The following is a 14,729-nucleotide window of genomic DNA, read 5'->3' as shown; positions in this document are numbered from 1 at the left end:
GACTCTTAGCAGCAGCAGCACCGGCCAGGACTTCCCTATGGCCTCAGGGGGCAGGCCAGGCTTTCCACCACATACTTGCACATTGTAGTGGCTCCAGCTGCAGGCAGGCCACACAGTGGCTGGTGCGACGATGGGTGTCCTCTTCTCTCTGGACTCTCTCTGCTTAGAACCTTTTATCTATCCCTGTTCTCTAAGTTGGCACGTCTCTTTAAAACTAAGGTGTGTTTCAAGTAGACAACAGATAGGTGGATTTTGTTTCTTAATCTATTTCATCAGTGTTTGTCTTTTGGTTGGCAAATGGAAGCCATTGATATTTGAAATTATTGCTGAAATGTGTTAGTCATGGCATCATGTTGTTTATTTTCTTTTGGTATTATTGCTTGTATTCTTAGTGGTATTTTATGTTTTAATGACTATGCATTTGTATTTCATTCTACTGTCTCTCTGCTATGCTCGTTCTTCTCTTCAGCCTGAAATAATGACTCATGTATTTTCTTTAGATTTGGTATGTAGGATATAATTTTTAAAACAGAAAAGTGGCCTTCTCTGGATAGCTGGGTTCCCACTTGGACTATGAAGAATGGACTCTCTTTCTCAGCAGGGGCCCTCATCCTACCTGATCTGGTAATTCCAGATTTTTGTAATGGGCATCACATAGTCCTAAAAGAAAATACAGGCCCTACCTTTCCTGATAACAAGCACATGGAAATCCAGGAATCCCACTCCGTGCTGAGATCGTAGCCTCTAACCAATGGTCTTTAGACCTCGACACATCTTCTCTCACACAAGATAGTTAAGTACGGCCTTCCTTCCTGTGATAAAGGCTCCATGCTATGGAGTCACCGTATCGCTGCATGAAGATGAGGCGTCCTGGCACCACGAGCCCTAAGCGAGTCAGACACACCCATCCTCAGTGCCCAGGGTTTTTATAAATCCATAATTCGTAAGTAAAGTTGGCTTGGCTGCTCACTCCACCATGACCATCGGAGACTCCATTTGCTCTGGGGGGGCACCGCTATCGGATGCCTGGGGATCAGGCAGCAATGGCAGAACTGCCTCTGTAGTGGCTGGCGCCTGCGCAACCACTGCAGGTAGCTTGGTGCTGACCCCTGCGGAAGCACTCGCTGGGCCTGCGGCTCCCTACGTCTGCCAGCGGCTTTCAGGGCTTTCAGGCGTCTACGCCCTTCCCTTGCTGTGCTGCGCAGGGTAGATGAAGCAAGGAGCTAATGGTGACACCAGGCATGGGAACTCATTTCCCACCTCCCCTGGAGAGGCTGGGAACCCAAGCGACAAGCTTCAGCCCCTAAAATGTTCTAGTGGCCCCTGAGAGAGAAGGGGCCCTCTGATCTTGAGGCCCACCCGTTCCTGTTCAGAAGCAAGCAGTGGCTGGACCAACCTGCAGAGGCGCAGATCTGCCAGGCCATCGGGCGTGCAGCCACAGGACTTCACCACACCAGTGAGAGAAGAACTAATACAAATATCCTCTGAATACAGGTGTAGGTCAGAGGGATTCAAGGCAAGTTAAAAGTTGGTGTATAACACGGATGGCTGACAGCCCCAAGAAGCTGCGCTTTCCACTTGAGACAGAACGTTCTCTCCTTGCATAAAGAGGAGAATATTATTCTGAGAAGTGCCACCATGAAGAAATGCTCTTAACCTTTCCCATGTCACTTTTATTCCTTGTGCTAAATAGTCAGTCTGGTGACTCCAGAGGAGAGAGAAAGGAAGGCATTTGGGGTTGCTTTACCCTTTAGCCTTTCTCACTCATTAATAAGTATAGGTAGACTGTATACATTGTTAGTAAAGGAAATACATATTTTAAAAAATGTAGTGTTTCCATGGTTCCACTAATAAAAATGCATATGTGCTTACAAGCTGAAATATAGGAACTGTCTTATTTTGCTGAAAATGTAAAAGTGAGCAGGAATTTCCACAAAATATTAAAGATTGTATTTTTTTCATCAGATTACATTAATTAGCAAATTTAAAAACGTCAAAGGAGAGTCCACAGAAGAAAGACAAAGGTTTATATTTGGGCACTTTTGCTTTCTTTGCTTATTTGGACAGGGATTTTATCTTTTCATCTTACATCCGCCAGTTTTGTAGGTAATTTTATTCTCTCTTTTGAAGTTCCTGGGCAGCTTTCTGGGTAGAGCTCTGGCTTTTTGAATAGCTGTATTATAGAAAGGAACCCTGTGCAGATGAGTTGGCTTCTTTTTCTAATGGGAATCCTAATATTTAGGTCAGAAAGAAGAGGAGGAAGAGGAGGAGGAGGAGGAAGAAACAGCCACCACCACCACCACTGGTTTGACACTTTCTCCTTTCCCACAGCTCATGTAAATATTTGGGGTATTATTTTTCCACGCCTCTGGGAAGTCTGATGATTCCAGCGTACGTTTGCATAAACATGGGTGCTATATTTATCTTGGGGTTCCTCTTTCTGTGGCTTTTGAACTAACATTTAGGCAGGGGATGTTCTTACATCTTATCTTACCCTGGTGCTTTGTTGTTTGGCAACCTAACAACCCTTACCAGCAAGGATCTGGGGTGGAGCTGCTGTGAGCCGGAGGAAGATGGTATGTGCCAGGAGGCTTTGAAATATCCAACCTGCAAAGACCGTGGAGACAAGTAAACTGTGGCTTGGTTCAAAGAGCTGCAAAAGTACACACACCTCTTTTAAGGGGAAAAGAAAAGATTGGGTCACAAAGCCATTGGTCTGCAGGGACAGAAGGCTAAACAGAATCTTGAAGTTTCCAGAGAATGTCTTGGAAGGATATTTAGAACATTAGATTTTGGTGAATAAAGAGCAACACGCAGAGCATTTATGGCTAATGGGCTGTTGGGTCCTCTTTGCTGGATCCCTCTGAGGTATCATTGTTTCCTGGCTGCACAAAACACATATCTGGGAGTCATCCTAGACTTCCTCATGGTCATCAATGGTTTTTTGATTTTATTTTTTAACTGTCTTTGAATTGATATCACACCCTTTCACCTAGCACACCTGTGGCTCTGGCTTTGCCCCCTATCTTGGATGACAGATGTTGGGAACCAACCCTCCCTATTGCCAGCTATCTACAGCAATCAAGTCTCCATAGTCCCCAGAGAGGCCTTCTGTGGAGCGAGCTGAATGCCCAGTTTTAAGGTGCCAGCAGCTCCCTGTATTTTCAAGACACAGCTCCTTAGCACAGCATCAGAGTTTCTTTGTTTCTAATCTTTTCTGGACAGAGTGGTTTTCAGGAAAACTAATTTTATTATGCAAATACACTGGTAAAAATCTTGTGGTTTCTGGAACACACCTGCTCTCTCATACCTCTGCGCAGTGTCTGTTCCATTCCAAGCCTCTCTCTGTATCCTCTAGGCCACCTTCATTGTGTCTATGTAAATAGCTTTATTTCTTTTACCCTTTCTGTCCTTCTTCTTCCTAATTATTAGTATTTTTAAAAAAATGTTTCTGTGTTCCATGTACTGCCCTGAAGATTGCATGCACTCAATACAAGTTTCTGAGGTCAAGTTAATTGAATTCTTTGGCAATTCCTTTTGTCAGAGTTGGAATGTAGATCAGAGAGCTCAAATAACCACTAAGGCCACAAAGTTCAGTGTGACCTGAATTTGAATTCAGATTTTTCTGGTTCCCACATGTCAACACTTTCTCTGTGAGTGAGTGATGTGCTCCTGGAAAATGGCCCTGAATTTTCCTTTGGCTAAGTTGTAGTGGCGCTTAGCTGGGATGCTGCTCAGACCTTCACGGGCCGTCACTAGATTGTCCCCCACCCCTGAATCAGGCAGGAACTGTGATGGAGGTCTGGCTGGTGGACTGTACGAGGAATGAATGCATGCCCTGTCCAGGGCTGGCCCCACAACATCTGGGGTCACTTTCCATGCTGTCTCTGCTCTTAGGAGCCTGAAGATGGCAGCACTGTGGGATACAAGGAGCCTGTTTCCCTCTACCTGGAAGAAGCAACAGATGGTATTTTGGGCAGCTGTAAGGTCTCTGAACTCCTCTGTTAGATGTGTTGGGAAACACAGGCTAAGGTTGCTGCCACACTAAACGGGCATCACCTCTGTACACAGTTATCTCTTGTATCATGTGACTTTGGAAAGCTCTGAGGATAGAACCTCTTTTCTCACTAATTTGTGTTTGGTATACGAAGTACTCAAAATTTTTTGTTTTGTATTACAAAATATGAACGGAGTGGTACTAAGGAGTTTATGTGAAAGAATGACCTCATCAGCGGCTCACAACCCCCCGCCTTGCATAAGCCTCATATCTCAGTTTGTGGCTTTAGTGCCTGCCACATATTGGCTTCTGAAAGATACGCCAGGGACATATTAGTGAATATCGCAGATTAAAGCCTCTGTCCTCATAGAGATGACTTTTAGGTAGGACAGTCAACATAAAATAATGTCAGAGGAGAGCCGGGCATGGTGGGGCACGCCTTTAATCCCAGCACTCGGGAGGCAGAGGCAGGTGGATCTGTGTGAGTTTGAGGCCAGCCTGGTCTACAAAGCGAGTCCAGGACAGCCAAGATAACATAGAGAAACCCTGTCGCGAATATCAAACAAACAAAGAAACAAACAAACCAATAATAATAATAATAATAATAATAATAATAATAATAATAATAATAATAATAATAACAGTAATGTCAGAGGGTGAAAAGTGGAAGTGTGGAAACAGGTGAGAGAGGGCTTGGTAGGGGCTGGGAAATGCCACCGATGCAAGTGCGTGGGAGCAGAAAACCGCGTCGCGAAAGCAGCATTTGAATAGTGACCAGAGGCAGAAAAGGGCAGTCGCTGGGTGTTAGGAGAGAGAACGGCAGAAGACAGAAGAGCAAACACGAAACCCACATCCACTCTGGCACACTCTTGTCTTCACTTTTTGCTACTTACACCCAAAGTGTGTGCGCACACGGACACACATGCGTACACAAACACAATTTAAAAAGAATCCTGTGACAAACCCAGTTTCCTTTTAGAGTGATTTCTTGCTCAGTAAGCCAAGGCCTCTGCATGTAGCTTCCCTTCCTCTGAAAAGACCACCTTCCACCAGACTCAGGTGCAGCCTTGGTGGAACGTGCCACGGCCTTGGGGGGCTCCAGGAAGCTGGGTGACAGAGGTGGGGGTGGATTTGCTCTTCTGAGTCTCAGTAGGCCGATGCAGCAGCCACAGCAGCTTTTGATCTGAAAGCGTTACCAACTGCAGCAGGGGTTGTAAGGAGCCAAAGTCAGCCTGCCAGCTTGCTAGCCCCATTTATGTCTCGGAGTTGTGCCTGGCGGCCCGGTGTGGGGCCAAGCTCTCTAGCATTCTTCTCCTCGATAGCCTGCAACAAATCCTTCTCTTCACAAAGGCTCTAGAGTAGATCTGTCGTCTGCACCGAGGCCTGTTGTACATCGTGTCATGGACATGGCATGTCCACCACAGAAGACTACTCCCGCACTAGTTTAAGCCAATAGAAAGGTCATTAGCTGGCTGGTGACTACACTGAGTGTAGCCCCAAGCTTTTCTCAGGGTGACCTTTTAAGGACTGAATCATACCCTGGGTTGACATACTTCAGCTAACAAGAACAGTCACAGAAGCCCAAAAAAGCACACTTAGTCCATTTAGAGACTTTCCCAGGACTGTAGGCTTTGCTGCCTTTGATGCGTTGGGTCTTTGTTTTTGTTTAGACAGGTGGTGCTGTCCTTGCTCTGAGTTTTAGGGCCTGAGTGATAATGATCCTTCCATCGTGCAGTCGGCGGTGCTAAGGTCTGGGGGCCGGTTACATTCCCCATTGTTTTAATGAGTCAAATCATAGACTCACTGCTAACTGGCCATATAGTTTAAGATGCAGGGCCTCGCTGTTTTATTTTGGGTTTTATTTATTTATTATGTGTACAATCAATGTCCTGCCCGCATGTGTGCCTGCCTGCCAGAAGAGGGCACCAGATCTCATTATAGATGGTTGTGAGCCACCATGTGGTGGTTGCTGGGAATTGAACTCAGGACCTCTGGAAGAACAAGGCCACAGAGTTCAGTGTGACCTGAATTTGAATTCAGATTTTCCTGAATTCAGAGGAACCAGTGCTCTTAATCACTGAGCCATCTCTCCAGTTTTGGGGCCTCACTGTTAATTCTATCAGAATGAGATTTAAAGGCCCAGCCAGTGCTGATAGCAGAGTAGTTGGCCAGGGGAGCCAACAAAGAGGAGACTGGCCCTAATTATCTGAGTTATGTCTTTCTCTCCTTTTGAGCTTTCCCCCAACCATGGCAAGACTATTTAAAATTCTTCCTAATCTCTTAGCATAGAAACCATGGGCTTTTCCCCCAAAGCCATATATAGTCTCCCTTACCTCATGAAAAGTAAGTCTAAGCCCCCTTGATTTTTTGTTTTTGTTTTTGTTTTGCCCCCTTGATTTTGTAGGACCATTTCTACAAGAGAATCCAACTGTTGTTTTAATTCAGACACGGAAACTTTTTAATACCTGTCAGTCCTGATCAACCTGCCCACTTAGGATGTTTCCATGTCCCACGATAAAGACTCGCGTGCCCATGACTGTTGAGACAGCTATGCTGGCAACAACCAGGAGCGGGATGAGGACAGGCACAGCTCTGTCTTTCTTTGCAGTCCAGGCTCCTCATTAAAATACATTTTCCTTTCTTCCCCATTATATAGATATGCCTGGGGCAGAATGTGTACTAAGACACATGGCAGGGTGTGGGAACTGGGATCCAGGAGTAGGTGAGGGTGACTCGGCGACCGAGTCACCAACCTGAGGGATACAGACTCCAGAGAACAGCATCGAGCTGCAGATCTTATTGCACAGCAGCAAGCTTTTTAATACAGCCTTTGGGCCAACAGAGAGTTGATATGAACTCTGGGGTAGGTGAGCATCCCACTGGCACTATGGGGAGAGGCCAGGCCTGCCAGCGCTGGAGGGAACTTCCATGCGATCAGGGGAAGCAGCCACGTCCCTATTCTGGGTTCATTCTGAGGAGCTACTAGTTTGCTAGGATCCTCTTTTTTTGTGTCATGAAGTATGACAGCAGACATTGGGCACTCATAATATAGAGTGGTGTGGAAGCCTCCCTTACCGTTCACAGAGCCACAGCACCCACCAGAGGGGTTTCTCACCTTGGGAAACATCAAAAGAGGCATGTCTAATTAAACCATTAGTACTTGTCCACCAAGTAGTCTCAGGGGCTTAGTAATGTTGCTGCTGTTCAGACGAGTTAGCTCTTGGGTTAAAGGTTTTGGATACTAGACAAATCCCCCCCCCCAATGTTAATTCGGACTGTCCCTAGTTGCAATGTCAGTCAGTGGGCTGACATCTGGTTAGTTCTACGCCTATGTAGTACAGAGACTGGGGGTGTAGGTACAACCAGCAATCCTGGCTGATGTCTGCCTGGGAAGGATTAGCAGGCAGTGGGCCTGTTGAGAGTAGCAGATAGGGATGGGGACCCCTCAGCTTCCTGGACATCAGGAGGTGGGACTCTGGACCCAGGTGTTTTAAATGCTTTGTGGGGGAGGGTGTGGGAGTCTTGGCACAGGTGGGAGATCTTTGTTAGGACCCAGAGGTCTGGGGGCCTGGGGAAGTTGTTTCTTCTGGATAGCGAATCCATCCGCCTGGTCCCTTCCTGTGGCATAGAGTCAGATTCCCAGGTTCTCCCTGTTTTCCAAAGGCTAGAATCTTTTTTTAAAAAAAGGAATTTCCAGACATTTAACTTGATGGCCATTGGATTACATTTTACTACTGTGTATCCCTTGGAAGGGGCTCTCTTTTTCTATATATTTGTGTACATCCGTGCGTTTCTAGGAAGGCTCTGTTTCACAATGGAAACTCCCTTATTCTTGGCAACTAGTGGGCCCAGCTGCAGGGCATGCACAGAACTGTAAACTCTGTGTTTCTATCCCAAGAGACAGAACCAAGCACTTAAAGAGGGCAGCGGTGAGCAAAGATCAAGACGGAATATGGGTTGCTGCTCTGTAGTACACGCTAGCTATAATCTCCCCTGTATCTGTCTTTCTCAGCTCCTGGGTCCAGGCCTGAGGGTGATGGAATTGATAGTTACAGGGCAAAAGACCAGACTCAGGAAGAGGTAGAAGTGGAAGGTCAGGAGTGGGAGGGTCAGGGGCCTGATAAAACCTTTTAATGGCTCTACAGTCTGGAGACAGTCCATTTGGCACCATTGTATGTGGCTTTTGCTCTCTTGACCGGGGTGTGGTGGCCCCATGGTACAATGCTAGCTGCCTTCACAGCTGTAGGAGTGGAGAGCTGGCCTTGTTCCAGTTCCCCCTTGGCTATCTGCTTGACCCAGATGACATCACTGGTCTTGAACAGGGGGAAATTGATGGTAGACTTGGACGTCAGCTGAGTCTCTCAGGTAGTTCAATAAATAGGCTTTATGGAGGTCTGGAGGGTCTGTGGTGACTTAGAAAGGGATGGATGGAGAGTTTTGCCAATGCTGGTCTCTGAGCTGGGGAAGCAGTGTGTGTGTGTGTGTGTGTGTTGTGTTCTTCCCAACATTATCTCATAGGGGGAAAATCCATCCCTATACAGAGTGCAGAGGCACTGACACAAAGCAAAGGGAAGTGACTACTGCAGCTCCCACACACTTTATCTTTCATCTCGTCACAGTCATGGACTAGAACCAGCTGGGCATCACCAGGCAAGAGGGTGGGTTTCTCAAGCAGGACTTGAGGGTGGCCTATGAGTACTGGCCTGGGACTGGTGACAGCGGCATTAGCCAGCCAGTACTCTGGCATTCCTCAGGGGAGGGCCTCCACGGTGTGGAGTACTGTAAATATAAGATTATTACCTACTGGGATGCTCACAACCACCTGTAACTTTAGTTCTGGGGGAGCTGTTGCCTTTTGGGGGGTTACCAACAAGTGGCCCCACATAATTAAAAATAATAAAAACATAAATCTTAATAACTGAGGTGGATTCTTTTTCTCTGTAATGAAAGTGTGACACGTGAACTGTGCAGACAGGTGTGAGGGCTAGAGTTCCATGTCTGTGCAGCCACCCACAGTTACACCAGGAGCTGCAGATGGCTCTCCAGGGAAAGACTAACAAAGACTATACAGGAACAGCCCTCTTGCAGTGGCTATTCTTGGTTGTCAACTTAACTATATCTGGGATTAACTAAAAACCCAAGTCATCAGGCACACATGGGGGACTTTTAAATTTTAGAAAAAATTAAAAAAAATTTTTGTAGGTACAAGTGGTGAGTTTTATTCTTTTTATTATTGAATATTTTTTTATTTTTTACATATACATTTATATTATTACACATACATACAATAAACTACCTACAACAAGAAGAACCATGAAACAATTAGGAATTATATAAATGTTGCATTCTTAGTGTTTTGGCTATTTGTATTTGTCAGCCTTGAAGAAAACATCTTTCCTATCTTGGTGTGTCTAACATTCTGAATGTAAATCAATATCTATCATATCTCATCATTATCAACTTAAAACATCTATCTACACCTAAAAACTTCATAACTACTAAACAACTAAGCTTAATTGTAAAACTAAACTATCTTTAACCCCATCAGAGACTTGAGAAGGAACAAAATTAATTACAGGAGTATACAGGGGGTTCAGGTTAGCAGCTTCAAATGTGGCAAAGAAGCCACTGTGAAAAATGCCCTCATTTCTACCACAGACAGAATTCTGCCTAAAAAAGGGCAAGTTTGGAAGCAGGCTGAGTTGACAGCCAAACTCTGCCAAGACAAGCTAAGCAAGTCCTCAATGGTTCCTGCCTCACAAATACGTCTGTCAGATATATTGGGCCAGAAGGCTGAAGGTGATACTCCTGGGCTATCAAGTTTTGGGTGACTGCTTAGGTAGCAGACTGTCTGTCACCTCATTTGGGAAGCTGCTAACATGGGAGATTTTTAGTTAATTAGATCATCTGAGGTGGGAGAGTAACCTTATACCCACCTCATTTGAGGTCCAAAGACCAATCTTAAATCTGGACATACCTTCTTGTGGCCTGCCCTGTCATCTGCTGTCCCCCCACAGACACTGAAGGGGAGGGGCCTGGGGGCCTGGATGGGCCTGCGCTGGAGGCAGATGGAGGCAGATGGAGGCAGATGAAGGGCCAGAGGGTCCCAGAAAGAAGCTGCTTTGGTCTCGGGGAGGTGCCTGAGGCATGGCTTTCCTCCTGCCTCTGCGTCTATGTAAGAGCACTTCTCTGTTCCCTCTTCGAGTCTCTCTGATCGGAACACACTTCCAATACAGAGTCTGAGTCTGAGCCTCAGAGATGAGTGACAAAGGGCCAGGCAGGAGAGCCACCTGTGTGGAAGCTGGTCTTGTCCTTGGTATGTGAAGAAGCAGTCAGTCCCTGAGGAGGGATGGGTTTTATGACCAGGGCTTTGAAGGACATGTAAGAGCTCACCAGAGAAAAAGATCTTCCTGCGGCCTTTTCTCAGATGATCTGACACCCTATGCTCCCTGGGGAGAGGCCTCTGCCCTGAACCATCCTGTGGAGCAGCCATGGAACCTATCAGGTGTCCCCAGGCCTTGTGTCTAGGCCTGAGTGAAAAGCAATCCTCTGCCTCATTCTCCTGCCTCTCCTGCCCATAGATGGTGGCCCCTGTGATGTCCCTCTCAGAGCTCTCATACTAGGTCCCAACTGCCCCTTGGCTACTGGCTAGCCACCCACAGCGACCCGCCTCATATTGGCCTCGCGGGGTGAGTCAGGGTGGGGAGATCCGCTAGGATCCTGGGCTCTGGGATCTTTGGATGACAGGCCACACTTCTCTCCTTAGCTCACGCCTGGGACACCTCATCTTCTCCTCGAACTACCTCACTGGCAAGACGCCCCTACCCCTGTCCTGACGGCTGATGGGCGGAGGCTAGCCCTGCCTGCAATCTGAGGGCAGACTGAGCACCTCTTTGAGAGAGGTGGGAGGAGGAAGAGGAGAAGGAAGGAGGAAAGAAGAGGAGGGAGGCGGGAGAGAGAGCAAGAGGGGAGAGGAAGACAGAGGAAAGGAGGAAGCAGGGAGTCACACCCTGGCCTCACTTTTCCCTCCTGTTGACCCTCGCAGGGAAGCCTGCGCAGCTGCATTCAGAGCCTCGGCTGCCCCCGACCCCCTTTGGGTAACTTTAGTTTAGGTATGTCCACCCCGTCGGACTTGCCTGCTCCTCGGGTTCTCTTGCCCTAATCTAGAGTTCAGGAGAGCGGGGTTCTGAAAAGCGCCCTCTTCAACCAGCCAATTGGAGCCCTTGAGCTGCCTAGCCACAGCCCCTGTCCTCTCGTCCTGGTCCTCTCCCTCCCGAACGAGTTGGGCGCCCCCTCGCGGCCGTAAGGAGACTCGCCTGGACTGGGTTGTGAGACTTGGAGCCTGTACCCTATGGCTGGCAAGCTTTCTTCTCTACTTAGTGGGTCTCTTTTCCCCACTTCTGCCTCCCTCCCCCCACCTCTCCTGCAGCTCCCAGAGCCTGTGGGAGAAGGGTCCTCCTCACCTAGTGTCCTTCCCTCTGACATGCCCCCCACCCTGTCAGCATCAAACCTATCGCCTGTCCCGATCCGATCCCAAAGTTCCAGGTCCCTTCACCCCCACTCCCGCACATATAGGAGGGTAAGGGTACTCAAAGCGTATGTCTATGGGGCCCGGTCCTTTCCGGGGGAGGGAGGGCGGCTTCTGTATTAAGCCATGGCTGGGGAGGGTGTTGAGCCATCCTCCTGAGCCGAGCCTCTCCACACTCAGTCACCACGGCTGGTGCTAGTGGGAGTAAGAGTGGGCTGCCTGTGGTGACCGCGAGTTCTAGGCCAGCCTGGGATAGGAAAGACAGTGTTTCAAAAATGTAAGCAGGAGGCCACCCCAAGATGCCTCAGTGGGTAAAGGCACTTGCTACCCATTTTGTTGTCCTGAGACCCTAGGGGTGGAAGGGAACAGAGGCACACAGTACAGGCACACATATACACACATGCACTCACAAGATAAACAAATAAATAAATCTGTAAACGAGAGAGGAAAGAAGTGGCAGGAGAGCAACCACTAGGATGTGAGTTCAAACTCCTAGCACCACCATATAAAAGCCAGATACGGGGACGGAGCCATAGCCCGCCGCCCCGGGAAGAAAGGCCTGCACGAGGCAGGCGGGCTCCTGGAGCCGCTCAGCCTGGATGCAGGCCTGGCCTTCCAAAAGTGACCGTAGTAGGCCACCGTGAACAGCGAAGGCGACCACAATTTCAGGCGGATGGCCATCCGGCAGAAGTCAGGCTCCTACCTGCGCCTAGGACTTGGGGCGCGCTGACCATGTTTTAGTCCCCGGCCAGGCCACTGGCTTTGATATCTGTTCAAAGGTCAATCCACCTCGCATGGCAAGCACCACAACTACAGGGGCTCAGGGAATAAATGGGAGGAACACCAGGAAAAAACGCTCAGCTGCAAGTCCAAAGCCACAAGTGCCTCCAAGGCCATTACATCTGCAGAATTCACCTTTATCCCATACAACCCAAGCCCCCCAGGCTTAAAGCATGTGAAGATGAGAGACTGCACCGAGCCCAGAGACTTCCATTCAAACGGCTGCAGCCTCCCTTGATAACGCACTTGGTGGATGGAGAAAGACAGGTTCTGCACCCTACTTAACCGATAGTCTTGATGAAAAATGCTCCCGACAGCAACGGCGGGACTCCGGAGGCTGACGCAGGGCTTCCCTCGAAAGGAGGAGCAGCCAGGAATGGAAACTGAGCTACAAGAGACGGGAAATGGACGGAGTACCCCAGAGCTGCATAAGATGGAGCAGCGCCATGACGTGAGGAGACTAATGAGCAGACATTTTACAAAATAGCCAGGGAAACTTTTGCTTACAGAAAGAGCTTATGCCAGCCGGCTCAACCTCGTAGATCTGGTATCTTATTGCCAACTATTAGAAGAAGCATCAAAGCGAGCCTCGTTTCCTGCAGAGATGGTGAATAAAATCTTTCCCAACGTTTCGCGTCAAGAAACGCCCTCCCATAGTAAACTCCTGTTAGCAGAGCTGGAGCAGCAAATGGGAGAGTGGGAAACTGCTCCCGGAATGAGAGATATCCTGCAAAGGTTGGCGCCGTTCCTTAAGATGCGCGGAGAACATGGTTAAAACTGTGACAGAGCGTCTTCTCCAGTTCAAATTGGTGACCGAAGGAAGAGATTCAGAAACAGAAAGCTTAACCCTGCAGCATCACATGCTATGACATGCTCCTTAAGGACTCCCTGAAGAAGATGTGCCCCTGACTCCCCAGGCTGGAACGATGAAAAAAAAAAAGTCACTTGAAATTATATCTACAGCAGCAAGCCGTTCTAACAGTGCAATAAGAAAAGCAGAGCGCACCATCTCTTCTTATTCAACGACATGCTGCTATATTGTGTGCCCAGATTCAGCTTGGTGGATGCAGAATTCACAGTTCCAACCAGAGTCGGCATGAAAACTGTGGGGACTCAGAAGGAAGAGTATCCACATACTTTCCAGGTGCCTGGGAAAGAGAGAACTCTGGAGCTGCAGGCCAGGTCTGAGCGAGACAAAGAAGAGCTGGTCTCTAAGGCCCTTCAAGACAGTATCGACGCGTTTCATCGACAGCGCGAAACCTTCAGAAACGCAATTGCAAAGGGTAACGACGTTCCCCCAGACCTTTCTTCTGCTGAGCTAGGAAAAAGAGCCCCAAGATGGGTATGGGAGCTCAACTTGAGTATGATGATGGAAGGTTGAGCAAAGTGTGCAAAGACTGTTACCAAATAATAAGTGGGTTCACAGACCGTGAAGAAAAGAAAAGGGAGTTCAGAGACTGAATCGGGAGAAGTGTCAGGGAATAGTGAGGTGTGCAGTTTTCTCCAGTCCATGGAGAGGTCAAAACCGTGGCAGAAAACACGGTGTGTGATCCCCAAGCAAGAACTCCCTTGTGCTGTACATGTGTGGTGCTCCTCAGGATGTCAGAGCCCAGGGAACCATACCAACTCCTGGGCTATCTCGTAGACGATGTGCCTTAGTGTGCAGATCTGCCACACAGTTTCAGATCGACCCAGTCCAAGCCTGTGTACGGCTTTGCTGCAGGTAGTGAGGAACTGAAACAGAAATGGTTGGAAAGCATCCTTTTAGCTGTCACAGAGGAGACGCCAGATGGCCCAAGTGAGCATCTGAACACCTTCAACACTCCCCGGACCCAAGGAAACGTCTGAATGCTAAACTCCGGCAGCTGCCAGTGTGGAGTCCCAGCACATTGGCACATTGGAGTCCCGGCTCTTCCTCCTGGCCTCTTGGCACTTCACATTGAGAAATATGGTTTCATAAATACATCTTTTGGGGGACTTTTTTCATATGTGCAGGCCATTCTTCTGTTGAAGTTCTGAATTAATGTGGAAAATGGGACATCTTTTGATAAGCTCAAGGCTCAAGGGGAAAAAATGTCTGTTGATTGAATCACTACCTGGTTACAATGGGCCTTTCATTTAAGAATCCTTCAGTGTCTTGTTCGCGTGTGGGATCTGTAACAGTGTGAAGGATATAGCTCCATGTAACCAAAATAGATCTGCGGCTAAAAAGCCCAGGGACAGTTTAAAGTGTCGTATGAACTTGTCTGGTTTGTAAGTCTTGTGCTACACAAATGGTCTCTGTTCTTAATACAACACACACACACACACACACACACACACACACACACACACATAAAACCAAAAGTTGCTGATGTTCATACTTTTGGACTTAAGGCAGTACTTGTTTTTGTCGCGTTATTCCAATATTAAAATATCTAAATA

At 47.9% G+C, this 14,729-nt stretch overlaps 1 long non-coding RNA gene and 1 pseudogene across 2 annotated transcripts in view; both read left to right on the top strand.

Moving 5' to 3' along the window:
• LOC311589771 overlaps positions 1-14,729 on the top strand; it is a 265,612-nt gene that overhangs the window by 192,347 nt on the left and 58,536 nt on the right. The window lies entirely within an intron of this gene.
• LOC311590204 (FYVE, RhoGEF and PH domain-containing protein 4-like) lies at positions 977-14,153 on the top strand (annotated as a pseudogene). Its single transcript has 3 exons — positions 977-1,206; positions 11,043-11,094; positions 12,765-14,153. The product of its transcript is annotated as an FYVE, RhoGEF and PH domain-containing protein 4-like (transcript).

Source organism: Acomys minous (genome assembly GCF_964271855.1).
Source record: "Acomys minous genome assembly, chromosome: 19".
Taxonomy (NCBI): Eukaryota; Metazoa; Chordata; class Mammalia; order Rodentia; family Muridae; genus Acomys; species Acomys minous.
This window is presented reverse-complemented; position numbering and strand designations above follow the sequence as displayed.